We start from the raw sequence: 16,519 nt of genomic DNA, 5'->3' as shown, positions 1-16,519 counted from the left end.
TTAAATCATTTTAAGTACACAGTTCTGTGGCATTAAATATAGTCACAATGTTGTGTAAACATCACCACTATCTATACCCCAAACTGTTTCATCATCCCCAACAAAAACTCTGTACCCATTCAACAATAACTCCCCCTTTCCCGCCTCTCCCAATACACCCCTGGTAAACTCAATTCTACTTTCCGTCTCTATGAATTTGCCTATTCTTAGTACCTCATATAAGTGGAATCATACAATATTTGTCCTTCTGTGTCTGGCTTATTTCACTAAGCATAAGATTTTCGAGGTCTATCCATGCTGAAGCGTATATCAGAACTGCATTCTTTTTTTATGGCTGAATAATGTTCCGTTGCATGTGTGTGTTACATTTGGTTTACCCATTCATCTGTTGATGCAGGGCACTTATTCTTTATTTCATGCCCCAATCTCTCACTGGACACCATGTGGGGAGGTCCATGGAACACAGTTTGGGGACTGCTGGTTAATGGGGATTTTGGATGGGCCAGGATTTCCTTACCCACATGGCTGCCCCAGGCACTGCCAGAGGCGCTCTGATCGGCTCAGTCTCGAAACTGAAGGCAGAGGCTGAAGCTGTCTGCGAAGGACCCGGGAGCGGTGATCAGTGATCAGCGCTGGGGGAAAGCCAGGAAGAGCCCTGTCCTCCAACCCTCACAGGATGGTGGCTGTGCTGAGGAGACCTGCTGGGATGACTGACAGCTCCGTGCCGGTGACATCTGTCAGGGCGGCCTCCCTTGGCTTTGATGACAGGACTGGAGCCAAGCCTGAGGGAGGCCCCAGCCCCCTTTTGGCGGCCTCACAGGTGCACCCTGTCCTGCTCCTCAGGGAGCTGGACAGATTATTCCGAACCACTGCCCTCCCCACGGGCACTGGGAGCCAGCACTTCCCACGGGCAGACCTGCTGGGGCAAAGTGCGTGCCCTCTGTGCTCACCCCCCTCCAGAGGGCCTTCTGCAGTGCATTCTTCTCCCAAGCTCAGGGATCTGGGAAATGCAAGGGAGGAAACACCCAGAACCAAGCCCCCTGTGACTGGGGGGAGAACGCGCCGTCCTCTGGGAACCTGGGGGCCTGGGGTCAGCTTGGCCAGACCTTCAACTCCCCGTGTGACCCGTCTTGAGTAGACAAGTAGACAGTGGCTCTGTGACCTCCAAGGTCCCTCGCAGCTGATTTCCATCCTGGGTTCCACCCTGCCTTGTCCTGCCTGCATTTCTGAGTTCAAGGCTCAGATTACAGCTCCCCACACGGGCTCTCCCACCACCCGGACGCTGAGGTTCTTCCTCCGTCTCGCTAGAACAGCTGTATTTCTCCTGAGGGATTACCTTTTGAACCAGAGAATTATTTGAAGGAGCAGATACCTTCCAGAGTTGTTAAACAAAAACCAACAGAGCATCTTTAGAGAAATTACAAATAAACAAGTGGCCATCCTTCTAATCTGGGTACAGCTCACCTCCCCAGACCCCCAGACTGCTGACCTGCTGCCTCAACGAAAGGTCCTTTAACCTTTGTCCAAACTCCACATGCCTCGGGCCTCTCAGGACACCCACTTTCCCTCTTCTGACACTGTTGCTTGCCTCTCCATCTATGTTTCTGGCTTGATTGTGGGCTCCTGGAGGACAGAGAGTAGGTCTATCTGTCTACACGTTGCAGGACAGTCCTAGGCCCTGTGGCCTCGATGTACAGCACTGCTGGCCTGGGCTGGGAGGGCTCCTGGGGTTTCCTTGCCCTGGTGAGGGGCTGCAGGGTGAGCCCAGAGGGTCCTGCCCATCCCTCTTCAGCCCAGGTTGTCCCGCAGAGCCCAGCAGAGATCCAGGCAAGGGAGAAAGTATTAAACAGGATGAGTGTCCTCAGCACGAAATAAATAAGGAGCGGACGCCAGACGGAATACACAGGGAGTGGAACCCCGGGAGTACGTGAGCTTCTCCAGCCCGAAGGTATTCAGAGGATTGAAGTGAAATTGACTTGCCCACAGGCCGAGGTGCAGGGTGTTCGTCCCTCCCAGGGCCTGTCTGCCCTTCCCTCTAGGTCCTGAGCCCACTGAGACCCACCTTCTCACAGACCTGTAGCCCCCTCTCCCACCTGGGCCAGGCTGTTCCCAGGGTCTTCCCCCCACCCCGCTCACAGAGCCCGCTCCTGCTGGGAGCCAGGCCTCTGCTCTGCTCCCTCCTCTGCCCATTGGCTTCTGACGTCTCTTGCTTTCCCCTCCCCAGCCTCCTTTCCTCAGTACATGGATTCAGGTGGCAGCCACATTTCCCAGGCACCCCCTGGCCTGCACTTTGTCACAGGTGCCGGGGGCCCTGAGGCTGGTTCTCAGCCCCTCTGCTCACTGGCTGTGTGACCCAGGGCAAATGCCTCCCCTCTCTGAACCTCAGTTTCTCCATTTGTAAAATATGTGGTTTGAGGACATGACGACTAAAGCCTCTTCCAGCTATATAGCTCTCTCTCTCCAGAAAATACCACTCAGCGCCAGGCTGAGTTAAAAATCTGTTTCATCTCTATTTTAAATTCACCATTTTCAGCCTGCCCTGCCCCACCAGGCATCACCCACAGCAGGAAGGGAGAGGCATTTCATTCCATCTGCTTTTCTCACTCAGGACTGGCCTCCGCTGGCCTGGCCTCTCCCCAGGCACCCGGGCTCCTCCCAGGGCTGTGGCCTTCCTCTGGCCGGGCTCTCGGTCAGGGACTCATTTCCTCCTCCAGGCATGAGCACTTTTCCGAGGAGCCAGTGCCTGTCCTGGCAGCCTGGATGCTTCCTTAGAGGCAGGACCTGGATCAGGCCCCGCCCGGCAGCTTGGCAAGCACCGACTTGCTGCTGATGGGACTTAATTAACGCGGGGATCCGCTTTCCTCCCGGCCCTGGGTGAGAGGCGCCCTTCTCGGAGCTCAAGGACACAGGGCACTCCATTGTTCTCTGGAGCCGGCCAGCTGCCCCTGCAGCCCCTCATCAGGCTGCTCAGCTGCTGCCTCTTGATCCCCTCTGCTCTCGCTGTTCTTTCCACTTCCCTTCCTGAGGGGCTTGTACAAGTGCCCACGCTCAGTGACTTAAGTCCTCCGTCAGGGCTGGACCAGCCCGTCTCCTTCAGGATGCTGGTCCTTAGGTCCTCATCAGACTTGACCTGTCAGCCAGCACATTTGACGCAGCCCATCCGCCCTCCCTGAAATGGAGCCCAGTCTCCCTGGGTTGCTCTCTACCTCTCTGGTTGCTGTCCTCGGCCTCCTTTGCTTGTTGGGATGCCCTGCGGCCTGGTCCTCAGTCCCCACAATCTCCCCCTCCTCCCTCCCTCAGGGCCGCATGCCCTTTGTAGGCTGTTGACTTCCAAATTCCTACCTGCATCCCAGAGACGGCTAGATCCCTCTCAGGGTAAAACCGAGTCCTTGCAGTGGCCTCCAAGGCCTGTACCACCCGTACATACCTCTATCTGGTTCTTGGACACACCAGACCCATTCTGCCTCTTGGCCTTTGCGTCGGACGTTCCCCCACCTGGAATGCTCCACTCCTGCATATCCCCATGACTTGTTCCCTCCCCTTCTTCAGTGCTTTGATCAGATGCCACCTTCTCAGTGAGGCCTTTCGTGATCACTGTTTCAGAGTGCAACCCTCTTCCCCCCACCCCACATACTCCACTTCCCCTAGCATTCTCTCCGTCTTTCTTTCTGTTGTATTTTTCTCCATGCTATGTCTTTTAAATGTATCTGGTTTTTAAATTGATTCCTCCCTCTGCAAGATAAACTCGATGGGATCGCGGATGTGTGTTTGTTTTATTCATTGTATTCCTAGTGCCTGGTACATGGTAGTTAATCAACAAATGTTTGTTGAACAAATAGGTGGGTGTTTCAGTAGATGTCCTAGTACATGGATCTTCATGTTCTGGGTTTTTCACTTCTGTAGAGGAGATCCTGGAAGTGAGGTTGTAATAAAAAATGTACATATAGATTTGTTTTTAATTTTCATAATCAACTCTAGATTACTTGCCCAAGAGGCTGTAGCAATTCATGCCCACTGCCCTGCTTGTGCTGGATGTTTTCACCCTTGCATGTGCGACGTCAGCATGCTGGAGGCGGGGGAAGGCATCTCATTGTTTTAATTTTCATTTTCCTGACTGATTAGAGAAGAACATGCTTCTTATTTATGGACCTCATGAATTTTTATTTCTATGAATTGTCTCTTTTATAGTCTTTGCTCCCCTTTTTTGTTGTTGTTGTCGGGGGGAGAGGTTTACCTTTTCTAATGAGTTTGTAGAGGGAATCCTCATTTCTTGAAAGAAAATCCCATACAATGCTGATACTTATGGAGGTTCTGGAGTGATTGGTCTAGAGTGAACATCTTCCTGGTTTGCCACTTCCTGACATGCTCTGGGGTCCCCTGTGCATTTTGGAATTAAAGATGTTTTAAAGTTTTTTTCTTGTTGGCTCTTTGTCTCTTCTACAATGTACTTGTGTTAGTTTTTAAAAAACAAGATATTAAAAAAAGTCATAGGAAAATCCTTGTGTTGTATTGCCAAGTGGAAAAAACATTTATAATTAGGATGTACTTTTTGATGACAGCTACATAAAAAGGCTCTCTGTATATAGAAACTCTAGCAGTGAATCAGCCAAAGTGAAAAGGGGGGGATTATGGATAATTTTTCCCTACTATGGGAGACAGGCAAGTGGGGGAAGCGGGGGTGGTGCTGAATCCCCAGCGGAGAAGGATAAGCTGTTGGAATCACATCACTTGGCCTACTCTCTCCTCTGGACCTTGGCAGACATCACCAATCAATCACTTCAGTGGTTCCTCCTAAGCCCAGACTTAGCCTTAGAACCTTTCTCAACCCAGGAGTACAGGGAACTACTAGTCATAGATCAGAGCTGGCAGGCAACATTAAACCCATCCACCCATCCTTGCCCAGGCGGGAGGCAGTGCAGTCAGCAGCAGCCCCGCAGAGGCCTCTCTTGCTGGGGTGGTAGCACGCTCCCCGGCAGCCTCCTGGTTGCATAGGGGCTGCCAGTTGGCTGCGTCTCCCCAGAAGTGCCCTGGCTGAGGTTCCAGGGGTCTTTTCAACCTGCCTTGGCTCCCATCACTCATACCAAGCATTAGTTTCTGAAATCTCTTTTCCTCTTGCTCCCTAGGACACACTGGAACCGGGAACACTGTCTTCAGCCTGGGTGCTTAGACTGTGACTTGGCCCAGACCCTGGCACATCCCCTCAGGCACTACACCTTAGCGGCTCCCAGCTTTGGTCTGACTCTCTGTTCTGACTTCCGTTCTCACGGCCTGCCCCCCACCACTGATCTCATGGTCTCAGCTGCGATTTCGTGCCCTGGTACTATGTCCCACTGGCACATCCTCACGGTCTAACCAGACCCCTGGCCCTTCTCCTCCTGCTGCCCGTGCTTGGCTTGTCTCTGAACTGACAGATTCTCCAGCAAGACTCACGGCAGGACACCCAGGAATTTCTCACCGACATTCTTTTTAGACCAGCTTGGGGGAGGTGGGTTGATTAGAAAGGATAGGAAGAAATATTGTTTATGTCTTTTTCTATTTTGGGGAAAAATAGTAAATGATATAGAAAATGACAGAAATGTATGAAAAAACTGCCAGTAATTCAGCCACGTGGAGATAACCACAATTATTGTGCTGGCAAACATCCAATCACCTCTCAGCCTCCGCGCCCATTGAGATCTGCGTATATCAATTGTCTTAAATGGCATCACGCTGTTATTCAACCTGCGTTTTTCACTCGTCCATATGTCATGAGCATTTTCAAGGATGCCAGTGATGAGAAACATGGTTTCCCTTGCCTAGAATGTAAATTATATTCCACAGGGTCCTTTTTTCACCTGGCATATCTGCATTGTTGCTTCTTTGGAGGCAGAAACTTTACTCATGCTCCATTTCCCTCCCATAGTAACAGACCACCCACCGGGTGTCCAGCCACTACCACAAAGACAATACATTCCAGCTCCCCTTGGACTGTGTTTGGTCATGTGACTGAGTTCTAGCCAATGGGGGGTGAGCAGAAGAGGAATATGCACAATTTTTTGGATGTGTCCTGTGGTGGTTTTATACATGTTCATAAATTCTTTGACACTCCTTTCATTAAGGTGAAGCCTAATTCCCCTCTGCTTAGGTTTATGCTGTGCTTAGTGACTTGCCTTTTTTTTTTCCTGAATTTTTTTAATTGAATGAAAGATGCTTTAAATTCTATAGTGCTTTACAATTTTCAAAAGTTTCACACACTCGATTTCATGTAATCCCATAATAACCCTATTTTCTCCCACCCCATATTGCCCCTCCCCCATCCCTCTCCTCACTGGTAACCACTAGTTTATTCTCTATATCTGTGAGTCTGCTTCTTTTTGGTTACACTCACTAGTTTGTTGTATTTTTTAGATTCCACATATAAGTGATGTCATACAATATTTATGTCTTCCAGTATCTGACTTATGCCACATTAGCATCATGCCCTCCAAGTCCATCCATGTTGCTGCATGCAAATGGCAATATTTTGTTATTTTTTATGGCTGAGTAATATTCCATTGTATATATACGCCACATCTTCTTTACCCACTCATCTGTTGATGGACACTTGGGTTGCTTCCAAAGACAATTGGTTGCTTCCAATTGCTTCCTTGGCAATTGTAAATAATGCTGCTATGAACATCAGGGTGCAGGTATCTTTTCGAATTAGTGACTTGATTCTAATGGACAGAATATGGCAGAAGTCATAGGTTAGGGCAAGGAAGCAGTTGGCTTCCTCCTTGCTTTCTCTTGTAATAAGCACGATGGGGAAGCCAATTGCCATGTCATAAGGACAATCAAGAAGCCCCTATGGAGTGGCCCACGTGGCAAGGACCTGAGGCTTCTTGCCAACAGCCACATGACGGAGACATTTTGGAAGCACATCCTCAAGCCTCAGTCTAGCTGGCATTCAGATGGTCACAGTCCTGCTGACATCTTGACTGCAACCTCTGAACTCCTGACTTGCTGAAACTGAGATAATAAATGTATATTGCTCGAAGTAACTAAGTTCCGGGGTAATTTGTTATGCGGCCTCAGATAACACATGCTCTTAAGAGGATGGGTGGGCCTTTGCTTCCCCTTCGCCCTCTCTCTGTATGGAAGGTGGGTGTGGCTGTGCAATCCTGGATCTTTCAGATGAGGGCAACATGCTAAGGATGGAGGAGCAACAAGACAGGGTGTGGGCTCTTGATAGCTCCATAGAGCAAAATCAACATAATAACTCGCTCTTCTATCTGACAGGGAAGTAAACATCTGTATTAATAAGGTCAGAGTGGGGCTTCCCTGGTGGCGCAGTGGTTGAGAGTCCGCCTGCCAATGCAGGGGTATATGGGTTCGTGCCCCGGTCCGGGAGGATCCCACATGCCTCAGAGCGGCTGGGCCTGTGAGCCATGGCCGCTGAGCCTGTATGTCCAGAGCCTGTGCTCCGCAACGGGAGAGGCCACAACAGTGAGAGGCCCGTGTACCGCAAAAAAAATAAAAAATAAGATCAGAGCTTCCCCACCCATGTTGGGCTTCCCTGGTGTGTGGGTTACAGGTGTGTGAAGCTACTGATTGCCTAGAGCCATCCCTGGGCCAGTGGAGCTATATAATTGTTGTCATTTTCCCTGCGTGCCAGAATGGGAATACAATTTGGGAAGCTTTGGATCTCGGTCACAACAACCAAATTTTATCCTAACGAAGACTCTCTGCAAAGTGAGCTTTTGCTTAGTAGTTTGACACGTGCTTCTCTCCTTGATAAGGCCCCTGGGTGGTCATGCCCTGAAGGGGTCAGTCAGATCTTGGCGCACGAGGCTGGTGGGTGCTATAGGTGGTTCGGCTTTCCCCAGGGGCAAGAAGCCCCAGCGTGATGGCCACGCCCCCTGCCTGCGCAGAGAGCTGGCTCAGCGAACCGGAACGACCTCCCCTCCCCAGCCTCAGAGAACCGCTTGGGCTGTCTTGGACTCCTTGTCTCTTGCTCCTGAGCTGCCTCCATGCCCCAACCTACCTTCTCTTCGGGCTCTGCCCGCCTCAGGAACAGAGGTGGCAGCAGAGCTGAGGTGGATGCCTTCCATCTTCTCATAGGCTGTTTAATAATGTCGTTTCTCCCTGATGACGGTCATGGGTCACACATGACCCATGAACCAAGCCTCCCTTGGACAGAATTCTATTAAGAGGGTTGGGCCTGGGGCTTTCCTGATTTCCCCACTCAGAACAGCAGAGTCTGAATTTTTATAGCTTGGTAAGGTTCCCCTGATCCAGGGCATCCGCCAAAGGGTCCTTCCTTTTGTTTAAACTCAGGACGATATGAATTCAACAAAAGGATTCGTCTTAGCATGAACGAACTCACATTTTTTTGTGACATGAGAATGCATTTTACGACACAGCTTATACAAACATAGACTCAAATCTATGTGACTATGAATACTCCACGGTGCCTTCTGGTGTCACTGCCCAGAGGTTTCTCACTAATAACCAGAAGGAGCGCTGAGGAGTGTGGCGGGGAGATGACACCGGCTTGGACAGGGTGGGCTCCTCTCCTGGGAAGCCCCGCTGCCCCCTTCCACCTTCCACACCCTCTACACCCTCCACTTCGTGCCAGCCCGACACTGCTGGTCTTGGGACTGGGTGTTTTCTTGTTCCTGGGCCCTTATTTTCAAATTAGTCTTATTACCTGCTAAGATGCTTGCACAAAGTTCACTTTGAGCATTAAGGGATATTTTCCCCTCTTTTTGGAGGGAGATTATTTATTTGTGGATTAACAAAAATTTACCATTTTAACGATCTCTAAGCATACAATTCAGTGGCATTAAATACATTCACGGTGTACCAGCACCACCATCCATCTTCAGAATTTTTTTTATCACCCCAATGGAAACTCAGAACCCATTACCAATAACTCCCAACTTCCCCCTTCCCCAGCCCCTGGTAACCCTATTCTTTTTTTTTTTTTTTTTGCAGTACGCGGGCCTCTCACTGTTATGGCCTCTCCCGTTGCGGAGCACAGCCTCCAGACGCGCAGGCTCAGCGGCCATGGCTCACGGGCCCAGCCGCTCCGCGGCATGTGGGATCTTCCCAGACCGAGGCACGAACCCGCGTCCCCTGCATCGGCAGGCTTACTCTCAACCACTGCGCCACCAGGGAAGCCCCCCTTGGTAACCCTATTCTACTGTCTGTCTCCATGACTTTGCCTATTCTAGATACCTTATAGATGTGGGATCAGACATTATTTGTCCTTCATGTCTGGCTTATTTCACTTAGCCTAATGTCTTCAAGGTTCCTTTCTGTTGTAGCATGTATCGGAGTTTCATTCCTTCTTATGGCTGAGGATGGCTTTTAATCAACAGATTTTCATCAAGGATTGATGTTTCCAATACATCCTGCCGAATTCCCGCAGACATTTATTAAACCTGGAATCAGCTTTCCTCTTTCCTGCATCCTTTTTCTCTTTATCCTTGACGTGGTATCTGACATCTGACAGTGTCTGGGCAAGGTGTTTCATTCTGTTCTCTTGGATGAGAAGAGGGCTCCGAGGTTGGAGTCTGTTCTGGGAAAAGATGCCCTGGGGAGTGGCGTCTCTCTATGGTGACAGATCAGGAGCATTCACTGGTACATTCCACTCCCACGTTCCGTATGCCTGGCTGACATCACGCTTTGGTTTTTCAATGTGGCTTCACATTGCTTATTTGATTTCACCTAAAATCCATGATGTAGGCTGGGTGTCAGTAGCCCTTTGTCACTCTGAGGAAACTCGGGCCTAGGGAGGTGATGGCTCTTGCCTGCCCAGGAGGTCAGTGGCATCACTGAGACTGGATGAAGGCGCCCAAGTCGATGAATTCTTCTCTTACTTCGTCGGGCGTCGTGAAGGCAGCAAATGCTTCAGGCTCCCTTCTTCCGTCGTCCTTCCTCCTGCTGCCTTGAGGGGGTTGGATGGAATGATAGGGTTTGGAGAGCATGGACAAATGGGGAAGAATGAACAGCTCTTTCCATCCCTCAGCTTGCGGCAAAGCCAACCTTCTTTTGAGCTACAATTAGGGCTGAGTCTGGCGCCCTCAAGAGGCAAGGGTGGGAAGGTGGCAAAATGCGTTGTATCGCCTGGGGGCTTAGGGCTAAAGCTATGGGGCTGGGAGCCTTCTCCTTACTTGTGCAGCCTTCCTACAGGAAGTGCCAGTAACTGCAGCGTTTGTTGCGAATAAATGTTTCCTGCACATGGTTCAGATATTATGCGATACCAAGAGAATGCAGGAAAGAATCTCTTCTCACTGCCGTCACCAGCACCCAGTTCCTCTATTAGAGGCATCAATATTTACTACTTTTTTTTTAAACATCTTTATTAGAGTATAATTGCTTTACAATGGTGTGTCAGTTTCTGCTTTATAACAAAGTGAATCAGTTATACATATACATATGTTCCCATATCTCTTCCCTCTTGCGTCTCCCTCCCTCCCACCCTCCCTATCCCACCCCTCTAGGTGGTCACAGAGCACCGAGCTGATCCCCCTGTGCTATGCGGCTGCTTCCCACTAGCTATCTATGTTACATTTGGTAGTGTGTATATGTCAATGCCGCTCTCTCACTTTGTCCCAGCTTACCCTTCCCCCTTCCCATATCCTCAAGTCCATTCTCTACTTTTGTATATCTTTTCTGAGAAAAGTTATATATACCTGCAAGTACATATATACATATATATGTGTGAATGTGTGTGCATGTATATATATACATATATATTCTTTTTTCACAAATAATATACTTTTTTTTCACAAATAACAGCATATTATACATACTGTTCTGTGTCTCGCCCTTCTCCTCACCCCCGGAGTATATAATATTAATAGTGATGAACGTTTATTAAGTGCTTACCATGTACTGGGTACTGTCCTAAGAACTTGATCCTTTTAATTGTCTTAATTCATTTCATCTTCACAATAACCCCATGAGGTAACATTATAATTTTTTCAACCTTACTCATAATGAAAACCACGCAAATTAAAACAACACTGAGATAGTATTTTTCATTCATCATGCTATTAAAGATCAAAAAGCTTGCTAACGCACCATGTGGGAAAGGGTGTGGGGAAATTGACAGTCCATAGACTGCTGGCAGGCAATTAAGTGATAGCATTCAAAATTATAAAGGCACATAATTTTGGCTCAGCAATTCCACTTCTAGGAATTTTCCCTGCAGATACACTTCACCAATGCTGAATGACTTGGGCACAAATTATTCATGTAGCGTTGTTTGTAACAGCAAAAGTTTGGAAACAATTTAAATGCGCATCAGTAGGGACTGACTAAGTACTTATGATATATTGCCGTCCATTCATTGAAATATTAGGTTGTGGTTTTTTTTGTTTTTTGGGGTTTTTTTTTTGCTGCGCGTGGGCTTTTCTCTAGTTGCGGCGAGCAGGGGCTACTCTTCGTTGTGGTGCTTGGGCTTCTCATTTCGGTGGCTTCTCTTGCTGTGGAGCACGGGCTCTAGGCTCACAGGCTTCAGTAGTTGCAGCACACAGGCTCAGTAGTTGTGGTGCATGGGCTTAGTTGCTCCGCGGCATATGGGATCTTCCCAGACCAGGAATCGAACCCGTGTCCCCTACATTGGCAGGCGGATTCTTAACCACTGTGCCACCAGGGAAGTCCTTAGGTAGTGATTTTAAAAGATGAGCAAACTCTTTATGCATAGAGGTGAGATGCTTTCAAAGATGGAGAGCGTCTTAGTCTGTTGGGGCTGCTACAACAAGATACCACAAACTGGGCAGATTACAAACAACAGAAATTTATTTCTCACAGTTCTAGGAGCTGAGACTTTCAAGATCAAGAAACCAGCAGATTCACTGTCTGGTGAGAGCCAGCTTACTGGTTCATGGATGTCCGTCTTTTCCCTGTGTTCTCACATGGCAGAAGGGACTAGAGAGCTCTCTGGGCCTCTTTTATAAGGACACTAACCCCATTCACGAGGGCTCCACTCTCATGTCCTAATCACCTCCCAAAGCCCCCACCTCCAAATACCATCACATTGGGGATTAGGTTTCAACAATTAAATTTGGGGAGGAAAGGGCACAAGCATTCAGTCTATAGCAGAGAGGCAGTGCAACCTAATGGTTAAGAATCCAGATGTGAGCCAGGCTCCCTAGGTTTTCCTTCTGGCTCTGCTGCTTATCAACTGTGCAGACTTAGACTGTTACTTTACCTCTCTACACCTCTGGTCTCCTCATCTGAAAAATGGGGTTTGTAATAGCAACTTTAGATACCCCCAGCCAACACAAAAACAAGTGGCAAATAAGGGCTTATGATTATGTGCCTCAGGGATTTGTGGGTGTTTGTTATACAGCATGATTGTGCTAATAGCTAACTGATACAAGCACATGGTAGGTGCTCAATAAATATTGCTTAACAGGAAACTAAGCAAGCCCTTTCCTTATAATGGGGAATTCACAGGTTACCTGAAGAGTGGCTCCATATAGGACCCAAAGAGAAAGCTCACAGTTAACATCCAAAGTATAACCAAAGCACTGGGGTTTTATCTATTCAACAGGCTGTGTTTTGAGTACTAGCCATTCTGGAAGCTAAAGCACATACAAATAGAATAAGGATTGATCCTTGTCCCCAGAGCTGACAATCTCTGGAAGGAAAGATTTGCAAACAAGTAATTACAAGGTGAAGTGCACTTGCTATAATGAAGATGTGGACAAAGGGTGCCAAGGAGGGTAACAGCACATCCACCCACGGTGGATGTGGGGTGACAGAGGTGGTGGCTTAGGAAGGGGATGGTGCCTGGTGAGGAGGCAAGGGATTTAAAGTTGCAAAGGTTAGCTGAATCCGGAGTGGGAAGGGCCTTGAGGGCCCGGGAAGGGAACCTGAATGTCATTATTAGGGTCCGAGAGAAGGTGGTAGGGTCTGGGGGCAGAGCAGTGCCATGTTCAGGTTTGTGTCTTGGGGAGATAACTCTGGAGTTGATGTGAAAGGTGCAAAAAGCCCCGGATGTGGGGCACTTAAATCTCACCTCCTGCTGCAGTCAGAACTGATCGGGGACAGCTTCTGGGGACAGGATTGATCTGGGGCCAGACAACCCCGGGTGAGGAAAGAGGAGGAGCACAGGCGTTGATAACCAGAAAAAGTCCTTTTTTCCAACTCCCCTGCTAGGAACTGTACCAGTTAGGAAAGTATTGGGCTGCAAGTAGCAGGAAGCCTGGTTACAGAAGTTTAAACACACAGGGGAGTCTTTTTCTCATAACAAGAAATCAAGAGGAGGCCGTCATAACATTGTTGTTGTAGCTCAACGACTCTGAGATTTCCTTTGGCATTTTCTTCTTTATTTATTTAACTGAAGTATAGCTGATTTACAAAGCTTCAGGTGTACAGCAAAGGGATTCAGTTAAATATACATATATATATATATTTTTTCAGATTGTTTTCCGTTATAGACTATTACAAGATATTGAATATAATTCCCTGTGCTATAGAGTAGGTCCTTGTTGTTTATCTATTTTATGTATAATAGAGTGTATCTGTTAATTCCAAATTCCCAATTTATCACTCCCTGCCCCCTTTCCCCTTTGGTAGCCATAAGTTTGTTTTCTACACCTGTGAATCTGTTTCTGTTTTGTAAATAAGTTCATCTGTATCGTTTCTTTAGTTTCCACATATACGTGATATCATATGGTACTTGTCTTTGTCTGACTTACTTCACTTAGTATGATAATCTCTAGGTCCATCTGTATTGCTGTAAATGGCAATATTTCATTCTTTTTTATGGCCGAGTAATATTCCATTGCATGTATATGCCACATTTTCTTTATCCATTCATTGGTTGATGGACACTTGGGTTGCTTCCATGTCTTGGCTATTGTAAATAGTGCTGCTATGAATATTGGGGTACATGCATCTTTTCAAGTTAGAGTTTTCATCTTTTCTGGATATATGCCCAGGAGTAGGATTGCTGGATCATATGGTAGTTCTATTATTTTATTTATTTATGTTTAACATCTTTATTGGAGTATAATTGCTTTACAATGGTGTGTTAGTTTCTGCTTTATAACAAAGTGAATCAGCTATATGTATACATATATCCCCATATTCCCTCCCTCTTGTGTCTCCCTCCCATCCTCCCTATCCCACCCCTCTAGGTGGTCACAAAGCACCGAGCTCATCTCCCTGTGCTATGCGGCTGCTTCCAACTAGCTATCTATTTTACAGATGGTAGTGTATATATATCCATGCCTCTCTCTCACTTCATCCCAGTTTATACTTCCCCCTCCCTGTGTCCTCAAGTCCATTCTCTACGTCTGCGTCTTTACTTCTGTCCTGCCCCTAGGTTCTTCATAACCATTTTAAAAGAAATTTTAGATTCCATATATATGTGTTAGCATACGGTATTTGTTTTTCTCTGTCTGACTTGCTTCACTCTGTATGACAGACTACATGCTGTTCTCCATAGTGGCTGCACCAATTTACATTCCCACCAACAGTGCAGGAGGGTTTCCTTGGCCTTTTCTTCATGGTCTTCGATGGTTGGTACAACTCTAGGTATCATGCCCACATTCAAAAGAAAACAGAGACAAAAAGATGAAAAGAAAGGGGCCACGCCAGCTGAATCCATCCCCTTTTATCAGGAAAGCAGAAGCTTCTGGACTTAACACTGTGAAACCCACTGTGTCTCCCCACTTCCATTCCAGACACTCTCCTCAGTGGGTGGCAGTTTATCCCTACCCCCCCTAACAGGGGCCATTAGAAGTAGATCCAGCCCCTGTGTCTGGGGTAGTGATTGGTGCTAAGCAGAGTGGGGAGGGCATCCCTGGGTCATCTGACACAGCACCATTGCTGAACTCCCTGTGGGCCTTTTCTGAGCTGAGTGGGTGCAGGGGGCCTGGGGACAGCTGCTGCTTGGAGCCTGGTGTCCTAGTAGCAGAGGGTACTAGCAGCAATACGCTGTAGGGGCTGTATTGTCCATATAACTCTATGGTTGGTCTCCTCTCCTGGCAAGTCCATAGTGAGGGGAGTGAGGGGCCCTCAGTCCAACTTGGTGGCTGTATCAGTCAGGAGAGGCTGAGTCATGCTGTGGTAACAAAAGGCCTGAAAAGTGTAATGGTTTAAACACAACGTTTATATCTTGTTCATTCTAAATGTCCATCATGAGTCCACTGCGGGCTCTGTTCCATTTCTCCGCCCTCTGGAACGCAGGCTAATGATGGTCACCATTTGGAACTTGCTGGTTGCCGGGACAGAGGGAAAGGAAAGATCTGGAGGGTCTTGAAATGGCATTTAAATGCTCTGATTTGGGAGAGACTCATGTAATTTCTACTCACAACTCACTGGCGAGGACCCACGCAACCATAGAGGGACCCCCGAGGAGGGATCCCACCATGCGCCCGGAAAAGAGAGAGTGGGAAGGGGTTAGTAAGCGGCACTCGTGATGAACATAGTCATTTGGGGAAAGTCGTCTAATTTCTCCAGGCTTCCTTTACTTTATCTAAAAGTGGCACTCTAAGGCAGACACTGCGTATGGTCAAAACGGCTCTTATAATCCCTTTAGCCATTGGTTATCCACAGACAAAGGAAGGAACCTCCACTTAACCCCATGCCTTATACAAAAATCAACTCAAAATGGATTGTAGACGTAAATGGGCTTAAACACAAAACTATAAAACTTGAAAAAGCATAGGAGAAAAATCTTCGAGGTCTAAACCCAGGCCTGATCGACAAAAGGAAAAATGGATAAACTGGGCCTCATTAAAATGAAAAACTTTCCTCTGCAAAAGTCCCTGGTTGAGAGCCTCGAAGACAAACGCACACGAGGGAATTGCAGAGCGGTGATGGTGGAGGGCGGGCTGAGCACCTCCATGCGCGGAGGCCTGGGTGACCTGCGCTGTGCCCACAAAGGCGGCTGTGCTCAGGGTGTGAGTGACCCCTGGAAGGCCTGTGACCAGTCCCCCGAGCATGGGGGTCCTGGGGTGTCCCTTCCTGGCCCTGAGACACATTCCTCCCCTTATTGCCTGGCTGTGCAGGGTCACAGCCCCCGGAGGAGGGGGCCAGTCCTCCCTTCCTGAGAGAGCACCTTGTCTACAGCGCAGACAGCTCACAGGCTCCTCGGACCCCAAGATGCTGGAGCTGGGGCTGGGGCTGGGGCCTGAGCTAGAGCAGCAACAGCCCCTTTTTACAGGTGAGGGAATTGAGGCCCGGGGAGGGCGAATGAGCTGTGTAGTCTCACACAGCCAGTTAGGGAAGGAGACTGAGTGATTGCAGACAGTGGCAGAGATGCCGGGGGCAGGTTTAAAAGCGGGGACTGGACAAGCCTCCCACCTCCCGGGGTGCAGCCTGGACCAGTCCCCCCAGTCACGGGGGAGCCCTCCCCACCTCCTATGAAGTGAAAGCGGGTCCCAGCTCACCCTTTCTTCCTCCAGGCCAGGGGGGAGCACAGGGTCACGCGGTCTGGCCCTCGCCTCCCCCCATCAGTGCCCCAGGCTGAGGGTGAGGGGTTGCTGGGGGTAGGCTAGGCGGTCCGGGCATGGGCATGGGCGCCCTCTGCCCC

This window comes from Tursiops truncatus, chromosome 14 (assembly GCF_011762595.2).
Source record: "Tursiops truncatus isolate mTurTru1 chromosome 14, mTurTru1.mat.Y, whole genome shotgun sequence".
NCBI classification, from domain to species: Eukaryota; Metazoa; Chordata; class Mammalia; order Artiodactyla; family Delphinidae; genus Tursiops; species Tursiops truncatus.
Note: the sequence above shows the minus strand (reverse complement) of the source record.